This window comes from Oncorhynchus gorbuscha, unplaced genomic scaffold, assembly GCF_021184085.1.
Source record: "Oncorhynchus gorbuscha isolate QuinsamMale2020 ecotype Even-year unplaced genomic scaffold, OgorEven_v1.0 Un_scaffold_921, whole genome shotgun sequence".
NCBI classification, from domain to species: Eukaryota; Metazoa; Chordata; class Actinopteri; order Salmoniformes; family Salmonidae; genus Oncorhynchus; species Oncorhynchus gorbuscha.
Window position 1 is genome coordinate 172501 of NW_025745682.1, and position 17500 is coordinate 190000.

Here is a 17500-nt window from a genome sequence, read left to right on the forward strand (position 1 = left end):
CAGTAGAGGTGTAGACATTAAACAGAACAGAACCCACAGTAGAGGTGTAGACATAATAAATGCAGAACAGAACCCCACAGTAGAGGTGTAGACATAATAAATGTAGTAACAGAACCCCACAGTAGAGGTGTAGACATATAAATGTAGTAACAGAACCCCCACAGTAGAGGTGTAGACATAATAAATGTAGTAACAGAGCCCCACAGTAGAGGTGTAGACATAATAAATGTAGTAACAGAACCCCACAGTAGAGGTGTAGACATGTAGTAACAGAACCCCACAGTAGAGGTGTAGACATAATAAATGTAGTAACAGAACCCCACAGTAGAGGTGTAGACATTAAATGTAGTAACAGATAAATGTAGTAACAGAACCCCACAGTAGAGGTGTAGACATAATAAATGTAGTAACAGAACCCCACAGTAGAGGTGTAGACATAATAAATGTAGTAACAGAACCCCACAGTAGAGGTGTAGACATAATAAACAGAACCCCACAGTAGAGGTGTAGACATAATAAATAAACAGAACCCCACAGTAGAGGTGTAGACATAATAAATGTAGTAACAGAACCCCACAGTAGAGGTGTAGACATTAAACCCCAGTAGAGGTGTAGACATAATAAATGTAGTAACAGAGCCCCACAGTAGAGGTGTAGACATAATAAATGTAGTAACAGAACCCCACAGTAGAGGTGTAGACATAATAAATGTAGTAACAGAGTAACCCCACAGTAGAGGTGTAGACATAATAAATGTAGTAACAGAACCCCACAGTAGAGGTGACATAGACATAATAAATGTAGTAACAGAACCCCACAGTAGAGGTGTAGACATAATAAATGTAGTAACAGAACCCCACAGTAGAGGTGTAGGTGTAGACATAATAAATGTAGTAACAGAACCCCACAGTAGAGGTGTAGACATAAAATGTAGTAACAGAACCCCACAGTAGAGGTGTAGACATAATAAATGTAGTAACAGAACCCCACAGTAGAGACATCATAAATGTAGAACATAATAAATAAAACAGAACCCCACAGTAGAGGTGTAGACATAATAAATGTAGTAACAGAACCCCACAGTAGAGGTGTAGACATAATAAATGTAGTAACAGAACCCCACAGTAGAGGTGTAGACATTATAAATGTAGTAACAGAACCCCACAGTAGAGGTGTAGACATAATAAATATAGTAACAGAGCCACAGTAGAGGTGTAGACATAATAAATGTAGTAAAAGAGCCCCACAGTAGAGGTGTAGACATAAATAAATGTAGTAGACAGAGCCCCCACAGTAGAGGTGTAGACATAATAAATGTAGTAACAGAACCCCACAGTAGAGGTGTAGACATAATAAATGTAGTAACAGAACCCCACAGTAGAGGTGTAGACATAATAAATGTAGTAACAGAACCCCACAGTAGAGGTGTAGACATAATAAATGTAGTAACAGAACCCCACAGTAGAGGTGTAGACATAATAAATGTAGTAACAGAACCCCACAGTAGAATGTAGACATAATAAATGTAGAGAGCCCCAGTAGAGGTGTAGACAGTAGAGGTGTAGACATAATAAATGTAGTAACAGAACCCCACAGTAGAGGTGTAGACATTAAAATGTAGAACAGAGCCCACAGTAGAGGTGTAGACATAATAAATGTAGTAACAGAACCCCACAGTAGAGGTGTAGACATAATAAATGTAGTAACAGAACCCCACAGTAGAGGTGTAGACATAATAAATGTAGTAACAGAGCCCACAGTAGAGGTGTAGACATAATAAATGTAGTAACAGAGCCCCACAGTAGAGGTGTAGACATAAACAAATAGAGGTGTAGACATAACAGAACCCCACAGTAGAGGTGTAGACATAATAAATGTAGTAACAGAACCCCACAGTAGAGGTGTAGACATAATAAAGTAACAGAACCCCACAGTAGAGGTGTAGACAGAGTAACAGAGCCCACAGTAGAGGTGTAGACATAATAAATGTAGTAACAGAACCCCACAGTAGAGGTGTAGACATAATAAATGTAGTAACAGAACCCCACAGTAGAGGTGTAGACATAATAAATGTAGTAACAGAACCCCACAGTAGAGGTGTAGACATAATAAATGTAGTAACAGAACCCACAGTAGAGGTGTAGACAGAACCCCAGTAGAGGTGTAGACATAATAAATATAGTAACAGAACCCCACAGTAGAGGTGTAGACATAATAAATGTAGAACAGAACCCCACAGTAGAGGTGTAGACATAATAAATGTAGTAACAGAGAGGTGTAGACCCCACAGTAGAGGTGTAGACATAATAAATGTAGTAACAGAACCCCACAGTAGAGGTGTAGACATAATAAACAGAACCCCACAGTAGAGGTGTAGACATAATAGAGCCCAGTAGAGGTGTAGACACAGAACCCCACAGTAGAGGTGTAGACATAATAAATGTAGTAACAGAACCCCACAGTAGAGGTGTAGACATTAAACAGAGCCCAGAACCCCACAGTAGAGGTGTAGACATAATAAATGTAGTAACAGAACCCCACAGTAGAGGTGTAGACATAATAAATGTAGAACAGCCCCACAGTAGAGGTGTAGACATAATAAATGTAGTAACAGAACCCCACAGTAGAGGTGTAGACATTAAACAGAAGCCCACAGTAGAGGTGTAGACATAATAAATGTAGTAACAGAACCCCACAGTAGAGGTGTAGACATTAAACAGAAGCCCACAGTAGAGGTGTAGACATAATAAATGTAGTTACAGAGCCCCACAGTAGAGGTGTAGACATAATAAATGTAGTAACAGAACCCCACAGTAGAGGTGTAGACATTAAACAGAAGCCCACAGTAGAGGTGTAGACATAATAAATATAGTAACAGAACCCCACAGTAGAGGTGTAGACATAATAAATGTAGTAACAGAACCCCACAGTAGAGGTGTAGACATTAAACAGAAGCCCACAGTAGAGGTGTAGACATAATAAATGCAGTAACAGAACCCCACAGTAGAGGTGTAGACATAATAAATGTAGTTACAGAACCCCACAGTAGAGGTGTAGACATTAAACAGAACCCCACAGTAGAGGTGTAGACATAATAAATGTAGTTAACAGAACCCCACAGTAGAGGTGTAGACATAATAAATGTAACAGAACCCCACAGTAGAGGTGTAGACATTATAAATGTAGTAACAGAGCCCACAGTAGAGGTGTAGACATAATAAATGTAGTTACAGAACCCCACAGTAGAGGTGTAGACATAGAGGTATAAATGTAGTAACAGAACCCCACAGTAGAGGTGTAGACATAAATGTAGTAACAGAACCCCACAGTAGAGGTAAATATAAATGTAGTAACAGAGCCCCACAGTAGAGGTGTAGACATTAAACAGAGCCCCACAGTAGAGGTGTAGACAGAGTAAAAGAACATTAAACAGAACCCCACAGTAGAGGTGTAGACATAATAAATGTAGTAACAGAACCCCACAGTAGAGGTGTAGACATAATAAATGTAGTAACAGAACCCCCCCACAGTAGAGGTGTAGACATTAAATGTAGTAACAGAACCCCACAGTAGAGGTGTAGACATAATAAATGTAGTAACAGAACCCCACAGTAGAGGTGTAGACATTAATAAATGTAGTAACAGAACCCCACAGTAGAGGTGTAGACATAATAAATGTAGTAACAGAGCCCCACAGTAGAGGTGTAGACATAATAAATGTAGTAACAGAGCCCCACAGTAGAGGTGTAGACATAATAAATGTAGTAACAGAACCCCACAGTAGAGGTGTAGACATAATAAATGTAGTAACAGAACCCCACAGTAGAGGTGTAGACATAATAAATGTAGTAACAGAACCCCACAGTAGAGGTGTAGACATAATAAATGTAGTAACAGAGCCCCACAGTAGAGGTGTAGACATTAAACAGAGGTGTAGACATTAAACAGAACCCCACAGTAGAGGTGTAGACATTAAACAGAACCCCACAGTAGAGGTGTAGACATAATAAATGTAGTAACAGAACCCCACAGTAGAGGTGTAGACATAATAAATGTAGTAACAGAACCCCACAGTAGAGGTGTAGACATAATAAATGTAGTAACAGAGCCCCACAGTAGAGGTGTAGACATAATAAATGTAGTAACAGAGCCCCACAGTAGAGGTGTAGACATAATAAATGTAGTAAGAACCCCACAGTAGAGGTGTAGACATAATAAATGTAGTTACAGAACCCCACAGTAGAGGTGTAGACATTATAAATGTAGTAACAGAACCCCACAGTAGAGGTGTAGACATAATAAATATAGTAACAGAGCCCCACAGTAGAGGTGTAGACATTAAACAGAGCCCCACAGTAGAGGTGTAGACATAATAAATGTAGTAACAGAACCCCACAGTAGAGGTGTAGACATAATAAATGTAGTAACAGAACCCCACAGTAGAGGTGTAGACATAATAAATGTAGTAACAGAACCCCACAGTAGAGGTGTAGACATAATAAATGTAGTAACAGAACCCCACAGTAGAGGTGTAGACATTAAACAGAACCCCACAGTAGAGGTGTAGACATAATAAATGTAGTAACAGAACCCCACAGTAGAGGTGTAGACATTATAACAGAATGTAGAGGTGTAGACATAATAAATGTAGTAACAGAGCCCCACAGTAGAGGTGTAGACATAATAAATGTAGTAACAGAGCCCCACAGTAGAGGTGTAGACATAATAAATGTAGTAACAGAGCCCCACAGTAGAGGTGTAGACATTAAATGTAGTAACAGAACCCCACAGTAGAGGTGTAGACATAATAAATAATAGTAACAGAGCCCACAGTAGAGGTGTAGACATTAAACAGAAGCCCACAGTAGAGGTGTAGACATAATAAATGTAGTTACAGAACCCCACAGTAGAGGTGTAGACATTAAACAGAAGCCCACAGTAGAGGTGTAGACATAATAAATGTAGTAACAGAACCCCACAGTAGAGGTGTAGACATTAAACAGAAGCCCACAGTAGAGGTGTAGACATAATAAATGTAGTAACAGAACCCCACAGTAGAGGTGTAGACATAATAAATGTAGTAACAGAACCCCACAGTAGAGGTGTAGACATTAAACAGAACCCCACAGTAGAGGTGTAGACATAATAAATGTAGTAACAGAACCCCACAGTAGAGGTGTAGACATAATAAATGTAGTAACAGAACCCCACAGTAGAGGTGTAGACATTAAACAGAGCCCACAGTAGAGGTGTAGACATAATAAATGTAGTAACAGAACCCCACAGTAGAGGTGTAGACATAATAAATAGAGGTGTAGACATAATAAATGTAGTGTAACAGAACCCCACAGTAGAGGTGTAGACATAATAAATGTAGTAACAGAACCCCACAGTAGAGGTGTAGACATAATAAATGTAGTTACAGAACCCCCCTACAGTAGAGGTGTAGACATTAAACAGAACCCCACAGTAGAGGTGTAGACATAATAAATGTAGTAACAGAACCCCACAGTAGAGGTGTAGACATAATAAATGTAGTAACAGAACCCCACAGTAGAGGTGTAGACATAATAAATGTAGTAACAGAACAGTAGAGAACACAGTAGAGGTGTAGACATAAATGTAGTAACAGAACCCCACAGTAGAGGTGTAGACATAATAAATGTAGTAACAGAACCCCACAGTAGAGGTGTAGACATAATAAATGTAGTAACAGAACCCCACAGTAGAGGTGTGACATAGACCCATAGAGGTAAATAATAAAGAGTAACAGAGCCCACAGTAGAGGTGTAGACATTAAACAGAACCCCACAGTAGAGGTGTAGACATAATAAATGTAGTAACAGAACCCCACAGTAGAGGTGTAGACATAATAAATGTAGTAACAGAACCCCACAGTAGAGGTAACAGAACCCCACAGTAGAGGTGTAGACATTAAACAGAACCCCACAGTAGAGGTGTAGACATTAAACAGAACCCCACAGTAGAGGTGTAGACATAATAAATGTAGTAACAGAACCCCACAGTGTAGACATAATAAATGTAGTAACAGAACCCCACAGTAGAGGTGTAGACATTATAAATGTAGTAACAGAACCCCACAGTAGAGGTGTAGACATAATAAATGTAGTAACAGAGCCACACAGTAGAGGTGTAGACATAATAAATGTAGTAACAGAGCCCCACAGTAGAGGTGTAGACATAATAAATGTAGTAACAGAGCCCCACAGTAGAGGTGTAGACATAAACAGAGCCCCACAGTAAACAGAACCCCACAGTAGAGGTGTAGACATAATAAATGTAGTAACAGAGCCCCACAGTAGAGGTGTAGACATAAATATAGTAACAGAACCCCACAGTAAATGTAGACATAAACAGAACCCCACAGTAGAGGTGTAGACATAATAAATGTAGTAACAGAGCCCCACAGTAGAGGTGTAGACATAATAAATGTAGTAACAGAACCCCACAGTAGAGGTGTAGACATAATAAATGTAGTAACAGAACCCCACAGTAGAGGTGTAGACATAATAAATGTAGTAACAGAGCCCCACAGTAGAGGTGTAGACATTAAACAGAACCCCACAGTAGAGGTGTAGACATAATAAATGTAGTAACAGAACCCCACAGTAGAGGTGTAGACATAATAAATGTAGTAACAGAACCCCACAGTAGAGGTGTAGACATAATAAATGTAGTAACAGAACCCCACAGTAGAGGTGTAGACATAATAAATGTAGTAACAGAACCCCACAGTAGAGGTGTAGACATTAAACAGAGCCCCACAGTAGAGGTGTAGACATAATAAATGTAACAGAGCCCCACAGTAGAGGTGTAGACATAATAAATGTAGTAACAGAACCCCACAGTAGAGGTGTAGACATAATAAATGTAGACCCCATAGAGGTGTAGAACAGAGCCCCACAGTAGAGGTGTAGACATAATAAATGTAGTAACAGAACCCCACAGTAGAGGTAGAGAGCCCACAGTAGAGGTGTAGACATTAAACAGAAGCCCCACAGTAGAGGTGTAGACATAATAAATGTAGTTACAGAACCCCACAGTAGAGGTGTAGACATTAAACAGAAGCCCACAGTAGAGGTGTAGACATAATAAATGTAGTTACAGAGCCCCACAGTAGAGGTGTAGACATAATAAATGTAGTAACAGAACCCCACAGTAGAGGTGTAGACATTAAACAGAAGCCCACAGTAGAGGTGTAGACATAATAAATATAGTAACAGAACCCCACAGTAGAGGTGTAGACATAATAAATGTAGTACAGAGCCCCACAGTAGAGGTGTAGACATTAATAAATGTAGTAACAGAGCCCCACAGTAGAGGTGTAGACATAAACAGAAGCCCACAGTAGAGGTGTAGACATAATAAATGTAGTAACAGAGCCCCACAGTAGAGGTGTAGACATAATAAATGTAGTAACAGAACCCCACAGTAGAGGTGTAGACATTAAACAGAACCCCACAGTAGAGGTGTAGACATAAATAAAACAGAGGTGTAGACCCCACAGTAGAGGTGTAGACATTAAACAGAACCCCACAGTAGAGGTGTAGACATAATAAATGTAGTAACAGAGCCACACAGTAGAGGTGTAGACATTAAACAGAAGCCCACAGTAGAGGTGTAGACATAATAAATGTAGTTAACAGAACCCCACAGTAGAGGTGTAGACATTAAACAGAAGCCCACAGTAGAGGTGTAGACATAATAAATGTAGTAGACAGAACCCCACAGTAGAGGTGTAGACATTAAACAGAAGTAGAGGTGTAGACATAATAAATGTAGTTACCCCCACAGTAGAGGTGTAGACATAATAAATGTAGTTACAGAGCCCCACAGTAGAGGTGTAGACATAATAAATGTAGTAACAGAACCCCACAGTAGAGGTGTAGACATAATAAATGTAGTAACAGAACCCCACAGTAGAGGTGTAGACATAAAGAACCCCCAGTAAACAGAGCCCCACAGTAAATAATAAATGTAGTAACAGAGCCCCACAGTAGAGGTGTAGACATAATAAATAGTAGTAACAGAACCCCACAGTAGAGGTGTAGACATAATAAATGTAGTAACAGAACCCCACAGTAGAGGTGTAGACATAATAAATGTAGTAACAGAACCCCCCACAGTAGAGGTGTAGACATAATAAATGTAAACAGAACCCACAGTAAATAAATGTAGTAACAGTAGTAACAGAACCCCACAGTAGAGGTGTAGACATTAAACAGAGCCCCACAGTAGAGGTGTAGACATAATAAATGTAGTAACAGAGCCACACAGTAGAGGTGTAGACATTAAACAGAAGCCCACAGTAGAGGTGTAGACATAATAAATGTAGTTAACAGTAGAGGTGTAGACATTAAACAGAAGCCCACAGTAGAGGTGTAGACATAATAAATGTAGTTACAGAACCCCACAGTAGAGGTGTAGACATAATAAATGTAGAAGAACCCACAGTAGAGGTGTAGACATAATAAATGTAGTTACAGAGCCCCACAGTAGAGGTGTAGACATAATAAATGTAGTAACAGAACCCCACAGTAGAGGTGTAGACATTAAACAGAAGCCCACAGTAGAGGTGTAGACATAATAAATATAGTAACAGAACCCCACAGTAGAGGTGTAGACATAATAAATGTAGTAACAGAACCCCCCACAGTAGAGGTGTAGACATTAAACAGAAGCCCACAGTAGAGGTGTAGACATAATAAATGCAGTAACAGAACCCCACAGTAGAGGTGTAGACATAATACATGTAGTTATAGAACCCCACAGTAGAGGTGTAGACATAATAAATGTAGTAACAGAACCCCACAGTAAACAGAACCCCACAGTAGAGGTGTAGACATAATAAATGTAGTAAAAGAACCCCACAGTAGAGGTGTAGACATAATAAATGTAGTAACAGAGCCCCACAGTAGAGGTGTAGACATAATAAATGTAGTTACAGAACCCCACAGTAGAGGTGTAGACATTATAAATGTAGTAACAGAACCCCACAGTAGAGGTGTAGACATAATAAATATAGTAACAGAGCCCCACAGTAGAGGTGTAGACATTAAACAGAGCCCCACAGTAGAGGTGTAGACATTAAACAGAACCCCACAGTAGAGGTGTAGACATAATAAATGTAGTAACAGAACCCCACAGTAGAGGTGTAGACATAATAAATGTAGTAACAGAACCCCACAGTAGAGGTGTAGACATTAAACAGAGCCCCACAGTAGAGGTGTAGACATTAAACAGAACCCCACAGTAGAGGTGTAGACATAATAAATGTAGTAACAGAACCCCACAGTAGAGGTGTAGACATTATAAATGTAGTAACAGAACCCCACAGTAGAGGTGTAGACATAATAAATGTAGTAACAGAGCCACACAGTAGAGGTGTAGACATAATAAATGTAGTAACAGAGCCCCACAGTAGAGGTGTAGACATAATAAATGTAGTAACAGAGCCCCACAGTAGAGGTGTAGACATTAAACAGAGCCCCACAGTAGAGGTGTAGACATAATAAATGTAGTAACAGAGCCCCACAGTAGAGGTGTAGACATAATAAATGTAGTAACAGAACCCCACAGTAGAGGTGTAGACATTAAACAGAGCCCCACAGTAGAGGTGTAGACGTAATAAATGTAGTAACAGAGCCCCACAGTAGAGGTGTATACATAATAAATGTAGTTACAGAGCCCCACAGTAGAGGTGTAGACATAATAAATGTAGTAAAAGAGCCCCACAGTAGAGGTGTAGACATAATAAATATAGTAACAGAACCCCACAGTAGAGGTGTAGACATAATAAATATAGTAACAGAACCCCACAGTAGAGGTGTAGACATAATAAATGTAGTAACAGAGACCCCACAGTAGAGGTGTAGACATTAAACAGAAACCAACAGTAGAGGTGTAGACATAATAAATGTAGTAACAGAACCCCACAGTAGAGGTGTAGACATAATAAATGTAGTAACAGAACCCCACAGTAGAGGTGTAGACATCATAAATGTAGTAACAGAACCCCACAGTAGAGGTGTAGACATAATAAATGCAGTAACAGAACCCCCCAGTAGAGGTGTAGACATTAAACAGAGCCCCACAGTAGAGGTGTAGACGTAATAAATGTAGTAACAGAGCCCCACAGTAGAGGTGTAGACATAATAAATGTAGTAACAGAACCCCACAGTAGAGGTGTAGACATTAAACAGAGACCCCACAGTAGAGGTGTAGACATAATAAATGTAGTAACAGAGCCACGCAGTAGAGGTGTAGACATTAAACAGAAGCCCACAGTAGAGGTGTAGACATAATAAATGTAGTTACAGAACCCCACAGTAGAGGTGTAGACATTAAACAGAAGCCCACAGTAGAGGTGTAGACATAATAAATGTAGTTACAGAGCCCCACAGTAGAGGTGTAGACATAATAAATGTAGTAACAGAACCCCACAGTAGAGGTGTAGACATTAAACAGAAGCCCACAGTAGAGGTGTAGACATAATAAATATAGTAACAGAACCCCACAGTAGAGGTGTAGACATTAAACAGAGCCCCACAGTAGAGGTGTAGACATAATAAATGTAGTAACAGAGCCCCACAGTAGAGGTGTAGACATTAAACAGAAGCCCACAGTAGAGGTGTAGACATAATAAATGTAGTTACAGAGCCCCACAGTAGAGGTGTAGACATAATAAATGTAGTAACAGAACCACACAGTAGAGGTGTAGACATTAAACAGAAGCCCACAGTAGAGGTGTAGACATTAAACAGAACCCCACAGTAGAGGTGTAGACATTAAACAGAACCCCACAGTAGAGGTGTAGACATAATAAATGTAGTAACAGAACCCCACAGTAGAGGTGTAGACATAATAAATGTAGTAACAGAACCCCCCACAGTAGAGGTGTAGACATAATAAATGCAGTAACAGAACCCCACAGTAGAGGTGTAGACATAATAAATGTAGTTATAGAACCCCACAGTAGAGGTGTAGACATTAAACAGAACCCCACAGTAGAGGTGTAGACATAATAAATGTAGTAACAGAGCCCCACAGTAGAGGTGTAGACATAATAAATGTAGTTACAGATCCCCACAGTAGAGGTGTAGACAATATAAATGTAGTAACAGAACCCCACAGTAGAGGTGTAGACATCATACATGTAGTAACAGAGCCCCACAGTAGAGGTGTAGACATAATAAATGTAGTTACAGAACCCCACAGTAGAGGTGTAGACATTATAAATGTAGTAACAGAACCCCACAGTAGAGGTGTAGACATAATAAATATAGTAACAGAGCCCCACAGTAGAGGTGTAGACATAATAAATATAGTAACAGAGCCCCACAGTAGAGGTGTAGACATTAAACAGAGCCCCACAGTAGAGGTGTAGACATTAAACAGAACCCCACAGTAGAGGTGTAGACATAATAAATGTAGTAACAGAACCCCACAGTAGAGGTGTAGACATTATAAATGTAGTAACAGAACCCCACAGTAGAGGTGTAGACATTAAACAGAACCCCACAGTAGAGGTGTAGACATAATAAATATAGTAACAGAGCCCCACAGTAGAGGTGTAGACATTAAACAGAGCCCCACAGTAGAGGTGTAGACATTAAACAGAAGCCCACAGTAGAGGTGTAGACATAATAAATGTAGTAACAGAACCCCACAGTAGAGGTGTAGACATTAAACAGAGCCCCACAGTAGAGGTTATAGATGTTATACTGTCTCCAGGAGGTCTCTATAGATTATAGATGTTATATTGTCTCCAGTTGGTCCCTATAGATTATAGATGTTATACTGTCTCCCGGTGGTCTCTATAGATTATAGATGTTATACTGTCTCCAGTTGGTCTCTATAGATTATAGATGTTATACTGTCTCCAGGAGGTCTCTATGTTATAGATGTTATACTGTCTCCAGGAGGTCTCTATAGATTATAGATGTTATACTGTCTCCAGGAGGTCTCTATGTTATAGATGTTATACAGTCTCCAGTTGGTCTCTAAAGATTATAGATGTTATACTGTCTCCAGGATGTCTCTATAGATTATAGATGTTATACTGTCTCCAGGTGGTCTCTATGTTATAGATGTATACAGTCTCCAGGTGGTCTCTATAGATTATAGATGTTATACTGTCTCCAGGAGGTCTCTATAGATTATAGATGTAATACTTTCTCCAGGAGGTCTCTATGTTATAGATGTTATACAGTCTCCAGTTGGTCTCTAAAGATTATAGATGTTATACTGTCTCCAGGATGTCTCTATAGATTATAGATGTTATACTGTCTCCAAGTGGTCTCTATGTTATAGATGTTATACAGTCTCCAGGTGGTCTCTATAGATTATATATGTTATACTGTCTCCAGGAGGTCTCTATGTTATAGATGTTATACTGTCTCCAGATGGTCTCTATAGATTATAGATGTTATACTGTCTCCAGGAGGTCTCTATGTTATAGATGTTATACTATCTCCAGGTGGTCTCTATAGATTATAGATGTTATACTGTCTCCAGGATGTCTCTATAGATTATAGATGTTCTACTGTCTCCAGGTGGTCTCTATGTTATAGATGTTATACAGTCTCAAGGTGGTCTCTATAGATTATAGATGTTATACTGTCTCCAGGTGGTCTCTATAGATTATAGATGTTATACTGTCTCCAGGTGGTCTCTATGTTATAGATGTTATACAGTCTCCAGGTGGTCTCTATAGATTATAGATGTTATACTGTCTCCAGGTGGTCTCTATGTTATAGATGTTATACTGTCTCCAGATAGTCTCTATGTTATAGATGTTATACAGTCTCCAGGTGGTCTCTATAGATTATAGATGTTATACTGTCTCCAGGTGGTCTCTATGTTATAGATGTTATACTGTCTCCAAGTGGTCTCTATGTTATAGATGTTATACAGTCTCAAGGTGGTCTCTATAGATTATAGATGTTATACTGTCTCCAGGTGGTCTCTATAGATTATAAATGTTATACTGTCTCCAGGTGGTCTCTATGTTATAGATGTTATACAGTCTCCAGGTGGTCTCTATAGATTATAGATGTTATACTGTCTCCAAGTGGTCTCTATGTTATAGATGTTATACTGTCTCCAGGTGGTCTCTATAGATTATAGATGTTATACTGTCTCCAGGTGGTCTCTATAGATTATAGATGTTATACTGTCTCCAGATAGTCTCTATGTTATAGATGTTATACAGTCTCCAGGTGGTCTCTATAGATTATAGATGTTAAACTGTCTCCAGGAGGTCTCTATAGATTATAGATGTTGTGCTGTCTTTCCTCTAGGGAACTCTGTCGTCAGTCTGTCTCCTAAAGGCCAGGGTGGTCTCTATAGCAACACTTCCACTCTACAGGGCTTCCTGGGTCGGCACAAAGACCTGCTGAATAACTCATCCCCAGGCCCGTACCCTGGGAAACCCAAACCCCACCCCCTCAGCCTCAACGACGTAGAGGTCAGCGTTACCGCCGACAACGGCAAACCCCACCCCCCCGGCCCGGCCGGCCCCGCTTCCAAACCCCGCGCCCTATGGAAGAAGAGCGTGGAGACGCTGAAACAAGGACCAATCCCATTGTCCGGTCCCTCTGGTGGTCCCGCCCCCGGATCCGCTGGCTCCGCCTCTGTCCAAGGCCATGCAACAATGAAGAGCCAGCGTTACCTCCCTGAAGACCCGCCCCATTCCGACATCTCCGAGTGTTCCAGCAGGCCCCCCTCATACATGGAATCCGATCTGGGGGGGCCCAGGATGGGGATGGGGGGGTTCAAACCTCCAAAAGACGGGCTGAAGAAACGCCCGGTTGGGGGGGTGGGAGGTGTCGGAGGAGGAGGCGGCAGCGGGAGGAGTCACGAGAAGATCTATTCCATAGACTCAGACCGGGCCAGTCTACACTCCGCCCCGCTCTACCAGAGAGACAGCCTCCAGGAACCCCCCGACCTCAGACACTCTCACTCGGAGCACTCCGACACCGTGGACGCGTCCGTCCTGCAGCTGAGCGCCAGTCTGCTGCACCACAGCCATTCTGCTGACGCTGACCTCCACTCCCTGAAGGACAACAAGTACAGCACCTATAAACACACCAGCAGTAAGTATTCATGTAGTACTGTAGTATAGCTATAGTATTATACAAGTACAACACCTATAAACACACCAGCACTGGAGCTGCCTCCTCAGGCAAAGACAAGAGCAGTAAGTATTCATGTAGTATTACTGTAGTAGTATAGAAGTATTACTGTAGTTTTACTGTAGTATAGCTATAGTATTATAGAAGTACAGCACCTATAAACACACCAGCACTGGAGCTGCCTCCTCAGGCAAAGACAAGAGCAGTAAGTATTCATGTAGTATTACTGTAGTTTTACTGTAGTATAGCTATAGTATTATAGAAGTACAGCACTTACAAACACACCAGCACTGGAGCTGCCTCCTCAGGCAAAGACAAGAACAGTAAGTATTCATGTAGTATTACTGTAGTTTTACTGTAGTATAGCTATAGTATTATAGAAGTACAGCACTTACAAACACACCAGCACTGGAGCTGCCTCCTCAGGCAAAGACAAGAACAGTAAGTATTCATGTAGTATTACTGTTGTAGTATAGAAGTATTACTGTAGTTTTACTGTAGTATAGCTATAGTATTATAGAAGTACAGCACCTATAAACACACCAGCAGTAAGTATTCATGTAGTTTTACTGTAGTTTTACTGTAGTATAGCTATAGTATTATAGAAGTACAGCACCTACAAACACACCAGCACTGGAGCTGCCTCCTCAGGCAAAGACAAGAGCAGTAAGTATTCATGTAGTATTACTGTAGTTTTACTGTAGTATAGCTATAGTATTATAGAGGTACAGCACCTATAAACACACCAGCAGTAAGTATTCGTGTAGTATTACTGTAGTAGTATAGAAGTATTACTGTAGTTTTACTGTAGTATAGCTATAGTATTATAGAAGTACAGCACCTATAAACACACCAGCACTGGAGCTGCCTCCTCAGGCAAAGACAAGAGCAGTAAGTATTCATGTAGTATTACTGTAGTAGTATAGAAGTATTACTGTAGTTTTACTGTAGTATAGCTATAGTATTATAGAAGTGCATCACCTACAAACACACCAGCACTGGAGCTGCCTCCTCAGGCAAAGACAAGAGCAGTAAGTATTCATGTAGTATTACTGTTGTAGTATAGAAGTATTACTGTAGTTTTACTGTAGTATAGCTATAGTATTGGAGCTGCCTCCTCAGGCAAAGACAAGAGCAGTAAGTATTCATGTAGTATTACTGTAGTAGTATAGAAGTATTACTGTAGTTTTACTGTAGTATAGCTATAGTATTATAGAAGTACAGCACCTACAAACACACCAGCACTGGAGCTGCCTCCTCAGGCAAAGATAAGAGCAGTAAGTATTCATGTAGTATTACTGTAGTAGTATAGAAGTATTTATGTAGTTTTACTGTAGTATAGCTATAGTATTGGAGCTGCCTCCTCCCTCAATGACAAGAGCAGTAAGTATTACTGTAGTATTACTGTATTATAACTATAGTATTATGGAAATATTACTGTAGTATTAATGTAGTAAAGCTGTAGTGTTATAGAACATAAAAGAATAGAACTGTAGTACTGTAGTATAACTATAGTGTCACCTACAAACACACCAACACTGGAGCTGCCTCCTCCAGCAAGGACAAGTGCAGTAGGTATTACTGTAGTATAATGGTTGTATAACTGTAGTACTGTAGTATTATTGTAGTATTATAGAAGTACAACACCTACAAACACAACAACACTGGAGCTGCCTCCTCCAGCAATGACAAGAACGGTAAGTATTACTGTAGTATAACTATAGTACTTTAGAGGTATTAATATAGTATAACTATAGTACTATAGAGGTATTAATATAGTATAACTATAGTACTATAGAGGTATTAATATAGTATAACTAGAGTACTATTGAGGTATTAATATAGTATAACTAGAGTACTATAGAGGTATTAATATAGTATAACTAGAGTACTATAGAGGTATTAATATAGTATAACTATAGTACTATAGAGGTATTAATATAGTATAACTAGAGTACTATAGCGGTGTTAATATAGTATAAATAGAGTACTATAGAGGTATTAATATAGTATAACTATAGTACTATAGAGGTATTAATATAGTATAACTATAGTACTATAGAGGTATTAATATAGTATACCTATGATATTAAATGTCTACCGTGTTCTGTGGTAATCAGCATGTTATAAATGTCTACCGTGTTCTGTGGTAATCAGCATGTTATAAATGTCTACCATGTTCTGTGGTAATCAGCACCATGTTCTGTGGTAATCAGCACCGTGTTCTGTGGTAATCAGCACCGTGTTCTGTGGTAATCAGCACCGTGTTCTGTGGTAATCAGCAACGTGTTCTGTGGTAATCAGCACCATGTTCTGTGGTAATCAGCATGTTATAATTGTCTACCGTGTTCTGTGGTAATCAGCACCGTGTTCTGTGGTAATCAGCACCATGTTCTGTGGTAATCAGCACCGTGTTCTGTGGTAATCAGCACCATGTTCTGTGGTAATCAGCACCGTGTTCTGTGGTAATCAGCACCATGTCCTGTGGTAATCAGCACCGTGTTCTGTGGTAATCAGCACCATGTTCTATGGTAATCAGCACCGTGTTCTGTGGTAATCAGCACCGTGTTCTGTGGTAATCAGCACCATGTTCTGTGGTAATCAGCACCGTGTTCTGTGGTAATCAGCACCGTGTTCTGTGGTATTCAGCACCATGTTCTGTGGTAATCAGCACCATGTTCTGTGGTAATCAGCATGTTATAAACGTCTACCATGTTCTGTGGTAATCAGCATGTTATAAATGTCTACCATGTTCTGTGGTAACCAGCACCGTGTTCTGTGGTAATCAGCACCATGTCCTGTGGTAATCAGCACCATGTTCTGTGGTAATCAGCATGTTATAAATGTCTACCATGTTCTGTGGTAACCAGCACCGTGTTCTGTGGTAACCAGCACCGTGTTCTGTGGTAATCAGCACCATGTTCTGTGGTAATCAGCACCATGTTCTGTGGTAATCAGCATGTTATAAACGTCTACCATGTTCTGTGGTAATCAGCACCGTGTTCTGTGGTAATCAGCACCATGTTCTGTGGTAATCAGCACCATGTTCTGTGGTAATCAGCATGTTATAAACGTCTACCATGTTCTGTGGTAATCAGCACCGTGTTCTGTGGTAATCAGCACCATGTTCTGTGGTAACCAGCATGTTTAAATGTCCCTTATTTTATTTCCTCAATTGAATTCCATTCAGTTCAGTAAACTAGAGGGGTAATTATTGCTGTCAGACATTTGACACAGAGAAGAGACATCTAATCTCAGCAGCCCTGGGTTCTGTTTCGCTGCTACAGTTTGTTCTGCAAGGGACCAAAATGATAACGTACTCTTAATCAATACATGATGTGAAT

At 40.1% G+C, this 17500-nt stretch overlaps 1 pseudogene; it reads left to right on the top strand.

Annotated features, from left to right (window-relative positions):
- LOC124019434 overlaps positions 1 to 17500 on the top strand; it is a 176176-nt pseudogene that overhangs the window by 156810 nt on the left and 1866 nt on the right.